This window comes from Oncorhynchus clarkii, chromosome 16 (genome assembly GCF_045791955.1).
Source record: "Oncorhynchus clarkii lewisi isolate Uvic-CL-2024 chromosome 16, UVic_Ocla_1.0, whole genome shotgun sequence".
Lineage (NCBI taxonomy): Eukaryota > Metazoa > Chordata > Actinopteri > Salmoniformes > Salmonidae > Oncorhynchus > Oncorhynchus clarkii.
In genome coordinates, this window is record NC_092162.1 from 38,425,945 (window position 1) to 38,439,130 (window position 13,186).

General features: G+C 45.1%; 1 protein-coding gene across 1 annotated transcript in view; it reads left to right on the forward strand.

Annotated features, from left to right (window-relative positions):
• Positions 1-8,681: 8,681 nt before the first annotated feature.
• The window catches only part of LOC139368401 (neural cell adhesion molecule L1-like), an 80,612-nt gene continuing 76,107 nt past the window's right edge, over positions 8,682-13,186 (forward strand). Inside the window, exon 1 of the mRNA XM_071107239.1 lies at positions 8,682-8,798. The gene's annotated coding sequence lies outside the window, so the exon portion shown is untranslated. The remainder of the gene's footprint in view (positions 8,799-13,186) is intronic.

Genomic DNA, 13,186 nt, shown 5'->3' on the forward strand with positions numbered 1-13,186 from the left:
AGCAGAGAACTGGAAGGAAAGACGACCAAAGGAGGAATTGGCTTTGGGGATGCCCAGTGAGATATACCTGCTGGAGCGCGTGCTACGAGTGGATGCTGCTATGGTGACCAGTGAGCTGAGATAAGGCGGGGCTTTACCTACGGGGCCAACCAACGAGAGCGTACAGGTCGCAATGGTGGGTAGTGTATGGGGCTTTGGTGACAAAACGGATGGCACTGTGATAGACTGCATCCAGTTTGTTGAGTAGAGTGTTGGAGGCTATTTTATAGATGACATCACCGAAGTCGAGGATCGGTAGGATGGTCAGTTTTACGAGGGTGTTTGGCAGCATGAGTGAAGGATGCTTTGTTGCGATATAGGAAGCCGATTCTAGATTTAATTTTGGATTGGAGATGCTTAATGTGAGTCTGGAAGGAGAGTTTACAGTCTAACCAGACACCCAGGTATTTGTAGTTGTCCACGTATTCTAAGTCAGAGCCGTCCAGAGTAGTGATGCTAGACGGGCGAGCAGGTGCGAAAAGCATGCATTTAGTTTTACTTGCGTTTAAGAGCAGTTGGATGCCACGGAAGGAGAGTTGTATGGCATTGAAGCTCGTCTGGAGGTTAGTTAACACAGTGTCCAAGGAGGGGCCAGAAGTATACAGAATGGTGTCGTCTGCGTAGAGGTGGATCAGAGAATCACCAGCAGCAAGAGCACCATCATTGATGTATACAGAAAAGAGAATCGGCCCGAGAATTGAACCCTGTGGCACACCCATAGAGACTGTCAGAGGTCCAGACAACAAGGCCCTCCGATTTGACACACTGAACTCTATCAGAGAAGTAGTTGGTGAACCAGGCGAGGCAATCATTTGAGAAACCAAGGCTGTCGAGTCTGCCAATAAGAATGTTGTGATTGACAGAGTCGAAAGCCTTGGCCAGGTCGATGAATACGGCTGCACAGTAATGTCTCTTATCGATGATGATGTTGTTTAGAACCTTGAGCGTGGCTGAGGTGCACTCTGAAACCAGATTGCATAGCTGAGAAGGTATGGTGAGATTCGAAATGGTCAGTAATCTGTTTGTTAAATTTTATTTCGAAGGCCTTAGAAAGACAGGGTAGGATAGATATAGGTCTGTAGCAGTTTGGGTCTAGAGTGTCACCCCCTTTGAAGAGGGGGATGACCGCGGCAGCTTTCCAATCTTTGGGGATCTCAGACGATACGAAAGAGAGGTTACTTAGGTAGCCTGGGTTTCACTTTTGAGTTGTGGGTGTTTGTTTTCCGTGTGTGTTTGTTGCCACACGGTACTGTTTCGGTTTTGTTCGTTTCACGTTTATTGTTTTGTAGTGTTCAGTTTATGTCTGTAAATGAACGTCCTCCGATTTGGTCCTCCGATCCTTCTCGCTACTCCTCCTCAGAAGAGGAGGAGGAAAGCCGTTACAGAGGTATCTTATATTTCTGCCAAAATACCTTTTCTTCCTCATGGCAATCATTTCAGTAAAGTGATGCCAATGGCTTTAAAAGGCTCTGCATGGTCAATCCGATGTCTGCAGTGGCTGTACAGAATTGACTGTGATGCGGCCTCGGCAGAAGTCAGAGCATTCATACTTCTGGTGCTTCAGGGAGTTGTCATACGCATCCAATACATTTGTCTGCACCGGGCAACCAATCATGTCAATGCAGAGCTATGCAGAGCCCTCTGCATTGTTAAAGCCAATTTATGCTTGATTTGGTAATGCGCTCCGGAGGCTCCATACAGAGGGTGTGATGCAATTGCGGAGCCTCCAGAGGCTTGCGAAGGCCAAATCAAGCTCTGTACCACATCGCCGTGCACCTCCCAAATTTTGTAACAATGCGGAGGGCTCAGTATAGCTCCGTATTGACATAATTGGTTGACAGTATGTTGGGGCGGTACATCCTGTATAGACACAAACTCACTTCCTTGATAACAAACATGGGGAATTTTGATGAAAGTCTATCAGAGAAAGTTCACAAATAAAAATAATATATTTATGATACCTTGTGTAGGGATTTCAATGCTGTCCGAAGGTTTGCAGAGGCTAAATGGAGCTCCATACCCAACCATACCAGACAGCCGTGTGCCTCCCAAATTGTGTAACAATGCGGATGGCTCTGTAATGCTCTGCATTGACATGATTGGTTGACGATAGGTGGGGACGGGAGGTCCTGTATAAACACACTTCCTTCACAACAGCTCTGCTCTGCTCCACGAAGTGCAAGAAGAAATCATGTCCTGAGTTCTACCGAGGCCGGATCACAGTAAATGCCGTAGGGCCACTGCAGATGTCAGATTCAGTCTTTTTTAAGCTGGTAGCATAGCTAGCATATAGAAATTGATGGTGGTAGGGAAAGTAGTTTTTAACTGTAATGCAGCTGATTGGTAATTATGGCATGGACATGTATTGGGGTTGACATCCATACAGCATTATACTCCAATTTGTACCTCAACATAGAGTGTAATACACATATAAACAATAGCCTAATATTTCTGGGGGCAATGAGGAGATTCGGGTTGGAAAACGGTGCAGTCTTTTTACTTCATGCTATCTTGACTGAGCCTATATGTCAAGCACCGGGAAATGGACTAACATCTCAGAGGTAAAAGCTTTTGTCTTTTCGTTTAGCCAGTCGCTTGTAATTAGCTGGATGGGGATAGAGATTAGCCCTGAATCACTAGGGGTGGTGCGGTGCAGACCAGTTTATTGGTATACAGTATACAGACCCCTTGACCTTTAACACATTTTGTTACGTTACAGCCTTATTCTAAAATGGATTCAAATGGTTTTTCCCTCATCAATTTACAAACAATACCCCATAATGACAAAGCAAAAACAGGTTTTTAGAAATGTTTGCAAATGTGTGTAAAAAAAAAAAAAGAATCATATTTACATAAGTATTCAGACCCTTTACTCAGTACTATTTGCAGGCAAAATACTGTAAATCCTATGTGAAATCAGTATAACACGCACACACTGTCTTTCTCTCTCTCTCTCAACTCCCTCTCTCTCACCCCCCCTCTCTCCCTCATGGCACTCTTACACTCTTTCTATTTTTCTCTGGCTGGAATCCTAACTTGCTGAACTGCTTTTCATTCAAATCTCTGATTGATCTCAGTGCATGATCGACGGAAGTCAGAGTTAAGCATCAACACCTGAAGTTAGAATTGAGTTAAGTACAAACATCTAAAGTTGCGATTTAGGCTAGTCTTGCTGTCTCTCTAAAACCACACACACACACACACTCCCTCCCTCCATCACACTTTCCATAATACTCTCCCTCTACTCCTTTTCTCCATCACTTTGTCGATCAAACTCCCTGTCTGTCTCTTACTGTCTCTTCCTGTCTCTCAATGCCAACGTATCCTTTCTGTTTTAGTCAATACCTTTGTTGGTCTCATTTGCTCTTTAAGCTGATGGAATTCGCTTTCTTTCTCTCTCTCCTTATTCTGCTGACAGCGTCCCTTTTTCATGCAACCCTCGACTGAAAGTTGTTCATTCATCCTGCTTCCCCACTCCCTCTTTCCTTCTCTCCCTCTCTCCCTACGTTCCTCCCTTCTCCTCTTTCCTTCATCAACATTTCCCTTCTTCTGCTAGCTGACTCATCCTTACTCTCCAGGAGGAAGAGAGACGGAGGGTAAGAAAGAGAGTAGGAAAGAAGGGGTGTAAATGAGGTCAGGTGAAGATAATCAGATAAATGGATTAAAACAGAAGAAAATTAGCTCACCATAATAGCATGAGAGGCATTGTGTGACAGCCAGGTGGAATAACAGGCGCTATGTACACTGAACACAAATATTAACACCACATGCAACAATTTCAACGGTTTTACTGGGTTACAATTCATATAAGGAAATCAGTCAATTGAAATAAATTCATTAGGCCCTAATCTAAGGATTTCAAATGACTGGGAATACAGATGTGCTTCTGTCGGTCACAGATACCTTTAAAAAAAAAGGTAGGGGCGTGGATCAGAAAACCAGTCAATATCTGGTGTGACCAATTGTCTCATGTAGCTCGACACATCTCCTTCGCATAAAGTTGATCAGGCTGTTGATTGTGGCCTGTGGAATGTTGTCCTACTCCTCTTCAAATGGCTGTGCGAAGTTGCTGGATATCAGCGGAAACTGGAACATGCTATCGTACATGTCGATCCAGAGCTTCCCAAACATGCTCAATGGGGGACATGAGTATGTAGGTCACGGAAGAACTGGGACATTTTCAGCTTCCAGGAATTGTCTACGGATCCTTGCAACATGGGACCGTGCATTATCATGCTGAAATATGAGGTGATTGCTGTGGATGAATGGCATGACAATGGGCCTCAGGATCTCGTCACAGTATTGCTGTGCATTCAAATTGCCATTGATAAAATGCAATTGTATTCATTGTCCGTAGCTTATCTGCCCATACCATAACGCCACCACCACCATGGGGCACTCTGTTCACAACGTTGACATCAGCAAACCGCTTGACCCACAACGCCATCTGCCATCTACAGGTACAGTTGAAACCGGCATTCACCCGTGAAGAGCAGACTTCTCCAGCGTGTCAGTGGACATTGAAGGTGAGTATTTGCCTACTGAAGTCGGTTACGACTCCGAACTGCAGTCAGGTCAAGACCCTGGTGTGGATAATGAGCGCGCAGATGAGACGGTTCCTGACAGTTTGAGCAGGAATCCTTCGGTTGTTCAAACCCACAGTTGCAGTGGCTGGTCTCAGACAATCCTGCAGGTGAAGAAACCGGATTTGAAGGTCCTGGGCTGGTATTGTTACGCGTGGTTGTCACGCCCTGACGGTAGATTGCTTTGACGGTTTCTATTTTTAGTTTGGTCAGGGTGTGATGTGGGTGGGTATTCTATGTTGTAGGTCTAGGTTTTCTTTTTCTATGTGTTTGGCCTGGTATGGTTCTCAATCAGAGGCAGCTGTTTTTTGGTGTCTCTGATTGAGAGCCATATTTAGGTAGCCTGTTTTCCCATTTTGAGTGGTGGGTGACTATTTTCTGGTTAGTGTTTGTTGCACCTGTCAGAACTGTTCGTTTATCGTTTTGTTGTTTTGTTCGTGTATTCGCTGCACTTTGGTCCTCTCCTTCCACCAACGAAAATCGTTAGTGGTCTTTCTGTTGTGAGGCTGGTTGGACGTACTGCCAAATTCTCTAAAACGACATTGGAGGTGGCTTATGGTAGAGAACTGAGCATTAAATTCTCTGGCAACAGCTCTGGTGGACATTCCAGCAGTCAGCACACCAATTGCACGTTCCCTCAAAACTTGAGACATCTGTGGCATTTTGTTGTGTCACAAAACTGCACATTTTAGTGGCCTTTTATTTTCCCCAGCACAAGGTGCACATGTGTATTGATCATGCTGTTTAATCAGCCACTTGATATGCCACACCTGTCAGGATGATGGATTATCTTGGCAAAGGAGAAATGCTCACTAACAGGGATGTAAACAAATTTGTGCACAACATTTGAGAGATACGTTTTTTGTGCGTATGGAACATTTCTGGGATCATTTATTTCTGCTCATGAAACACGGGATCAACACTTTACAATATTTTTGTTCAGTGTAGATAAGAACTTGTGAAAGTAGGCTACAGTTTGATAAAAGGCAAAGTAAAAATCTGATAACGAAAAGGTATTACTCTTGGTGTTTTCTCGATTAGCTCTCTCCCTCTATCGGTCGAGTTGTGCTGGAAATGGACCTCAAAGGGTCTTTCCTGATTAAATCTAGAGCCATACGTCCAGGAGGAAGAAGAGAAGTATTCTGTTTATCAATGAAATGAGCAGAGAGACATTATCCATATTGATCTGTCTCAGCTAGACTTCCTACACGCTGTGGAATGATTCTCCTGAACCACTGAATGAACCGCTGGGCTGCCTCTCTAAACATTACCAACGTTCCATTATTACATATTTGTGTATTTTCACAACAGGGTCTTAACAGAGAATGTTCAGATTAAACGTCTGTGTAAATGAACTGTACAAAAAAAAACTCTTATCGCAACTCTCGCTGCTGACTTGAAGTTTCACATTTGTGCCAACAAATAGTGCTAGGTCATTTCCCTCAATATCCTTAGTGCCTAATCTATCACAAACTTAATTCCACCCCTGCTCTGCAGCTAGCTATCTGCCGGGGTTTTAGAAATAAAAAACAGAAACCATTGACGGATAATGCATTTTGTATTCTGTAATTCTACAAAGGTTTCAGCCTTAGCCCTTGTCCCATCCTCATGTCTTGCCTCAGGCCTACTGTGTCTCCAGGCTTTCATAAGCCCGGCCTCCCCTCAGATCTCTAAATATGGCTGTGTAACCTCTGGGGTTCTGTCGTACATGATCTGTGTTCTCACTGTAATCAATCACCTCTGCCATGCTCCTCCGCTGGGTCCGTTGTCTTCTTCCTCCTTTGTCTGCCACTTCCTATGGGACTGGGTATATTGGCAGATGGGAAGCCTGGCACTCAGACTGGACTGGCATCAGTGCCACAGTGGAATAACATGGAGCTCAATGGGACTGGACAATATCGTCATCCTCAAATCTCTGTGTGGTTACATGAATATTGCACACTGATGGCATTATCTCTTTCCGTCTCTGTCTCTGTCACTCAGTCTCTCTCTCTCTCTTGCTCTCTGTCTCCACCTCTCTCCACAGTTCTCAGGACCAATATGAAGGAGAGGAGTAGACAGTGCTTCAAAGAAAGTTCAGGTTGCAGACACAATTCACAAGACCATCAGAAAAGATAAGTGTGAGGATCAGTGAAAGCCAGTTTGTTCTGCCCAGTCCTGATCAGCCCAGACTCCAGATCACAGCAAGTATCAAGAGTCACTCTTTAAGTCTCCCGGTGTTGTATCACTGGTATCTCCTGACGGCTGCACAAAGAAACTACAGAAATGCGTCTTTGCCCACTTAGATAAACTTAGATTTTGGTCACAAAGACCCCTTATCAGAGAATACAGCCAACTCGCTCTCTCCCTTCACAGTTTTCAGGATCATGGAGAATTAGGATCAGTTATGTACAGTCATACCAGACCACCCTAAGACATTGAGTACCATATTCCCCCGGGGTTGTATTACTGTTATCACCCCTCTGCCTGTCTGTTATCATGTCACGACACAGATAGGCTTCCTGAGCCACTTCCTCATTATCCCCCAATCAGCAGTTCTCAGAGTTATTATCCCCCAATCAACATTCTGTTCTTAGGCCATCATTGAAAATAAGAATTTGTTCTTAACTGACTTGCCTAGTTAAATAAAGGTAATAAATAAATAAATGATAATAAAAATAAATAAAAAAACATGGCATTTCCCAGCTCCGCCCCTCAGCCACACCTCCTAGTCACAGATCACAGACAACACATTTTTCTCCACATAGAATTACGTTTCATAACACAACAACGTTGTCTGACACTGACTCCGTTTCCTTTTGATCGCTTTATCAATTGAAAACCCAATAGATAGTGTGCAGTAGGTGTCTTAGCAGCAGTAGGTGTCTCAGAATCCGTTAATTGTAAGGGAAACATGGGCTCAGTTGACCATGGTAGACGTTATTAACATAAAGGGTCATTTGGCTGTCCCATTAAAGCACCTGCATAGGGCTATTAGACAGAGCATGGTGAGGAAGAGAGACGGAGAGGGGTCTTTCCTGATTACATCTACAGCCATACGTCCAGTAGGAAGAAGAGAGTACTCTGTTTATCAGTGAAATGAGCAGAGATAAGAGAGACATTATCCATATTGATCTGTCTGAGCTAGACTTCCTACACGCTGTAGAATGATTCTCCTGAACCAGGAGTTTGCAATAGATGCCTTTTTAGTAGCGACAGAAGCCAGAATCCATTAGACGTTATTAATATCAAGGGTCATTTGGCTGTTCCTTTAAAGCACATGTATAGGGCTATTAGACAGAGCATGGTGAGGAAGCGAGACAGAGAGAGAGAGAGAGAGAGAGAGACGCAGGATGCGTCCAAAATGACACACTATTCCCTATGTAGTGGACTACTATTGACCAGGGCCATATGGGTGTGTCCGTCTGCAATTAGGGAGCGTATCCTACAGGCACAGTATGCGTCTCAAATGGTACCCTATTCCGTATGGGCTATGGCCAAAAGTAGGGCACTATGTAGGAAATAGTGTACCATTCTGGACATGAGCAAGGAATGAGATGTAGAGCAGAGTGGGTAGGGCCATAGGCTATACCACTATGCTAATAAGTGTATTGTTATGCCTGCTAGAGCTGATCTGCATGGCTGCGTATAGGAAAAGGAGAGAGAGCTGCTATCTGGCAGCAGAGCAGATTGGCTGGCTGCTGGAACCTGGCAAGACTAATCCAGCTGGAAAGACTGCATGCATACGGCCAGCAGCGGAGAAGAGAAAGGAGGAGAGGATGGATGTAGGGAGGAGGAGGGGTGCACGGAGGGAATGGAGAGAGGGAGGGAGGGAACGATGGGGGGGAAGAAGACAATAAAGAAATGGTCAGAATCCAACAAGAGTGAGCGAATAGAGCGAGGCAGGAGAAGAAGAGGGAGGGATGAGGGGAGAGGCAGAGGAGAAGAAGGGTGATGTCACCTCACCTCTAGCAGGCAGCCAATGAGAGCGAGGGAGGCAGAGAGAGCGGCTGAGAGAGAGGGAGAGAGGGTGTGTTTTTGAATCACTGCAGCATCAGAACAGCGAGAGGAGAGGGCACAATCAATTTGATAGAAGAAGAAGAAAAGGAAGAACTAGGAAGAAAAAAGGGAGGACAAGGAGTTGCCAGAGGAAAAGAAGGATCAACACTCCCCAGGCCGTCGTTTAAACCTGTGGAGGTAAGAGAAGAACACAGCCGTTCAAAAATACAAGATGAGAGCGGGGTTAATTAGAACGCTGGCTGGGTGGAGGAGAGGTGGCCGGATGATGTCTTCATCACACCTGGGTCACATCTGCAATTACAATCCCACATTTTACAAGATGGTAGTCTTTACTAGCCTGTCTGAAGGGGCTGAGGTGGAGAGATGAATTTGAGTCACATTTCTAGAAGAGTCATGTCATGTGTCGCTGTGACTATATTAGTAGTGTCTGGAGGGCAATATTAGTGGTGATGTCATTGGATAAAACGATCAAACTATGAATATTTCAAGATTTCTGTTGAGATTATTGTTAAAATGAGCAAATGTGCTTCTCATAATTTCTCTCGATGTTGTAGTAGAGGTGGCTGTAGGTTTTGTACCGAAGCATCTCCTTTTTGTGGTTGACTTTTAATGAATTCGAAATGAAAGTGCATTGAAGAAGACATCTCGTTGAATAGTTTGAATGGATGTTATAGGGAAAGAGTATTATTGCATGTCATTAGTACATTTTGCTGGGTACACACTCAGATAGCATGTAGCATGCAACAGGGTCTGGCTCAGCTATTCAAATTCAATGCAATGCTGTTGTAGAGCCTCGGAGGAAATCATATTGTCGTCGGATGCTTCGATAACCTGCGTAAATATAGATTTTATTTGACATCTGGAGGATTGTGTGATACGATACAAATTAAAAATAAGTGATTGCACGTTTTCTTTTTTTTTTACATTGAAAATAAGTGTGGGTTATTTTGCTCAGTATTTGCTATGTGAGCCATTTTAGCAGTTATTTTCACTTGTGTCCTGCACTTTTGACAGTGCATACCTCTACACATTTGTTCTAATTAATTAGTATTTTTAGCCTATTATTTTTTCTGTTTTTGACTTAGATCTTTCTCTACCTTGCTACTTTGGCCATATTTTCCCACTATCCCCCCGCTGTTGTCCTCCCCTCCCCCAGCCTCTCCTATATCTCACTGGTTTGATGTTGTTAAGCATGGCTGTGATTGCGTTGTGCTGTAATGGTATTTTCACTCGTCTGGTAGCATGCTGGTCCCAGATCTGTGTGTGTTCCTATGGGAGTTGGCTATGCAGCACTAACACATCTGGGACCAGTCTAGTTCATGGCATGACAATGACCATACGAGTTGGTATTCAGAACAAATAGATCTGGGACCAGGCTAGTGGTCGGGAGGATGGAGGTCTAATCTGTGGCAGGTAGCTCTCCTGATCTAGGATCCGTTTTGCACTTCCATAAATAATATCATATGGACAGGAAGGACCTGGTCAATCAGCACGCCTGCCTTGTGAATACAGGTTCTCCTGTCCTGGCTGTCCTACTGCAGAGACTCTCTCTCTCTCTCTCTCCTCTCCCTCACTCTCTTTCTCTGGGAATAGGATGTTATCTGGGTTGGTGCTCCTATGGGGAGCCCCTGTATCCTTCCCTTTTGCTACCTTTAACGAACTACAGTACTGTCTGATGGGACAGAGAGAGAGGGAGGGGAAGGAGAGAAGAGAGAAAGAGAGAGACATTGGAATGGAAAATATGGGTGTGGCAGTCGGGCATCTCTCCCAATACAACAGACTGTACAGGTGTGCCTGTGAACGGATGCAAACATCTGGCGATGTGCCAAACATGGCAACCAGCTCTCACATCTCCATTAGGCAGATGAGAGGCCATAGAACACATAACAGGCAGTCTATACTAAATGCTGTCTCTTCTTTAGTCTCCTGGGTGTGAGCGCTGTCATGTCGAGTCGTGAGGAAACACTCCCTATCTCTGCCTCCACTCTCTTCCCCCTGTCCTCCTCTCCCCCCTCCATCTCTCTTCCCTCTCCCCTTCTTCCCTCTCTTTCGTTCACCCCTCTCTCTCTCCACCCCCCTCCCTCTCGCCATGCCTCAATAACCTCCAGCCTGTCCCAGATGAGATGAGGACAGTACTGGGGACACTGCTCGGCGGCTGACAATGACTTGTTACCATCGGGACAGCGCACAATATGGATCAAGATATAGGCAGGGAGGTGTGTGTGTCATTGCTTGCGTGTGTGTGTGTGTGTCATTGCTTGCGTGTGTGTGTGTGTGTGTGTGTGTGTATGCGCGCGCTCTCTGAGGCGAAATGCTCAGGAGACTGCTCCATGCTCCTGCAGCTACTGGTTGTATTTTCAAACTGTTTAATGCAATAATCAGTGTATTGCTACTGCCGGCTGTTTGGCAATCCTAGACCGAGCTGCTGTAACAGCCAGAGAGAAACAGAGTTGCTCTTACTTACTTTCTTTCATATAGTAACACAAACACACACACGTAGCCGTCACACACACACACACACACACACAAACAGCTGTATAGTACAGTGTATGATTACCCTGGGCTAGCTATACCGGAGCAGAATGTAATCTCCTTCTCTCTGATGCCAGCCAGCATTTAATTGAGCTGTTCTAACAGAGGGATGGATGGATAGAGTGATTTAAGAGAGGGCAGGGAGAAATAGAGGGGGGGAAGGGGGGAGAGCAAGAGAAAGAGAGAGGTGGTGATGGATGGAGCGAGGGAGGGAGGGAGGGATTGTTTGACGAGAGAGAGAAAAGAGAGCGAGAAGGAGGGATCAACAGGAGAGAGAAACAAGGTCACAGGGAAGATTGGCTGTAAAGATGGCAGCAAGGAAAAAATAGGAAAAAAAGGGATAGAAAAACAGATGATATGCACAATGACGTATAGATCAATATGTTAGAGAACTAGAGAGGCGAGTCTCGGGAGCATCGTTTGTTCACGTTCTTGTCTTGTTTACATATATTTCTGTGCACTATTCAGTTTTTTTGTAATGACAATGGTGTTGGCCATATTCATGATACTGAACTATGCTCTTCTCTTGTTAAACCGGAGAGATGTCATTGTGTTAGGGAAGGTGGGCTGTGTGCTCACAATCTGCCAAGCAGGAGAGCTCACTGGGGAGAGCAGTGTTATTTATGCTAGCTATTGAAGTGCAGTGTTGTGCAGCGTTAGTGTTATCCTAGCTAATTTAGATTCTCCACACTGGTGTTTTTACGCTAGCTAAATGCTCTACAGTTTTACCCTAGCTAGATGCTCCAAAGCCACCTGTTATTTTGCCTCAGGCCCTACTGCCAGCCACTGCAGCCACCCAAATACACGACTACACACATCAGCTGCCCCAAATACACGGCTACACACATCAGCTGCCCCAAATACACGACTACACACATCAGCTGCCCCAAATACACGACTACACACATCAGCTGCCCCAAATACACGACTACACACATCAGCTGCCCCAAATACACGACTACACACATCAGCTGCCCCAAATACACGACTACACACATCAGCTGCCCCAAATACACGACTACACACATCAGCTGCCCCAAATACACGACTACACACATCAGCTGCCCCAAATACACGACTACACACATCAGCTGCCCCAAATACACGACTACACACATCAGCTGCCCCAAATACACGACTACACACATCAGCTGCCCCAAATACACGACTACACACATCAGCTGCCCCAAATACACGACTACACACATCAGCTGCCCCAAATACACGACTACACACATCAGCTGCCCCAAATACACGACTACACACATCAGCTGCCCCAAATACACGACTACACACATCAGCTGCCCCAAATACACGACTACACACATCAGCTGCCCCAAATACACGACTACACACATCAGCTGCCCCAATACACGACTACACACATCAGCTGCCCCAATACACGACTACACACATCAGCTGCCCCAATACACGACTACACACATCAGCTGCCCCAAATACACGACTACACACATCAGCTGCCCCAATACACGACTACACACATCAGCTGCTCCAATACACAACTACACACATCAGCTGCCCCAATACACAACTACACACATCAGCTGCCCCAATACACGACTACACACATCAGCTGGCCCAAATACACAACTACACAAATCAACTGGCCCAAATACACGACTACACACACCAGCTGTCCAAATACACGACTACACACACCAGCTGTCCAAATACACGACTACACCCGTCAGCTCCACCTGCCTTGAATGAATGACGGGTCACCATTGCTCAAAGTCTTTACCTGCTATTTTCAAAGGGAATACAACATTAAAGATACAACACGGGTTAAGAGATGGAAAGTGATCAAGGTAAGGTGTAAATAAAGGCTGCCTCCCAAATGCTACCCTATTCCTATTTACTGCAACACACTAAACACACTACAACACACTTTTGACCAGTGTCCATGAGGAAAAGTGGGCCATTTGTGACGAAGCCATTTCTGTTTCATATTTTAGCTTCTCTGTTAATTGTACAGCTTTTTTCTTAGTCTTTTAGTGTATTCCCCACTGGGA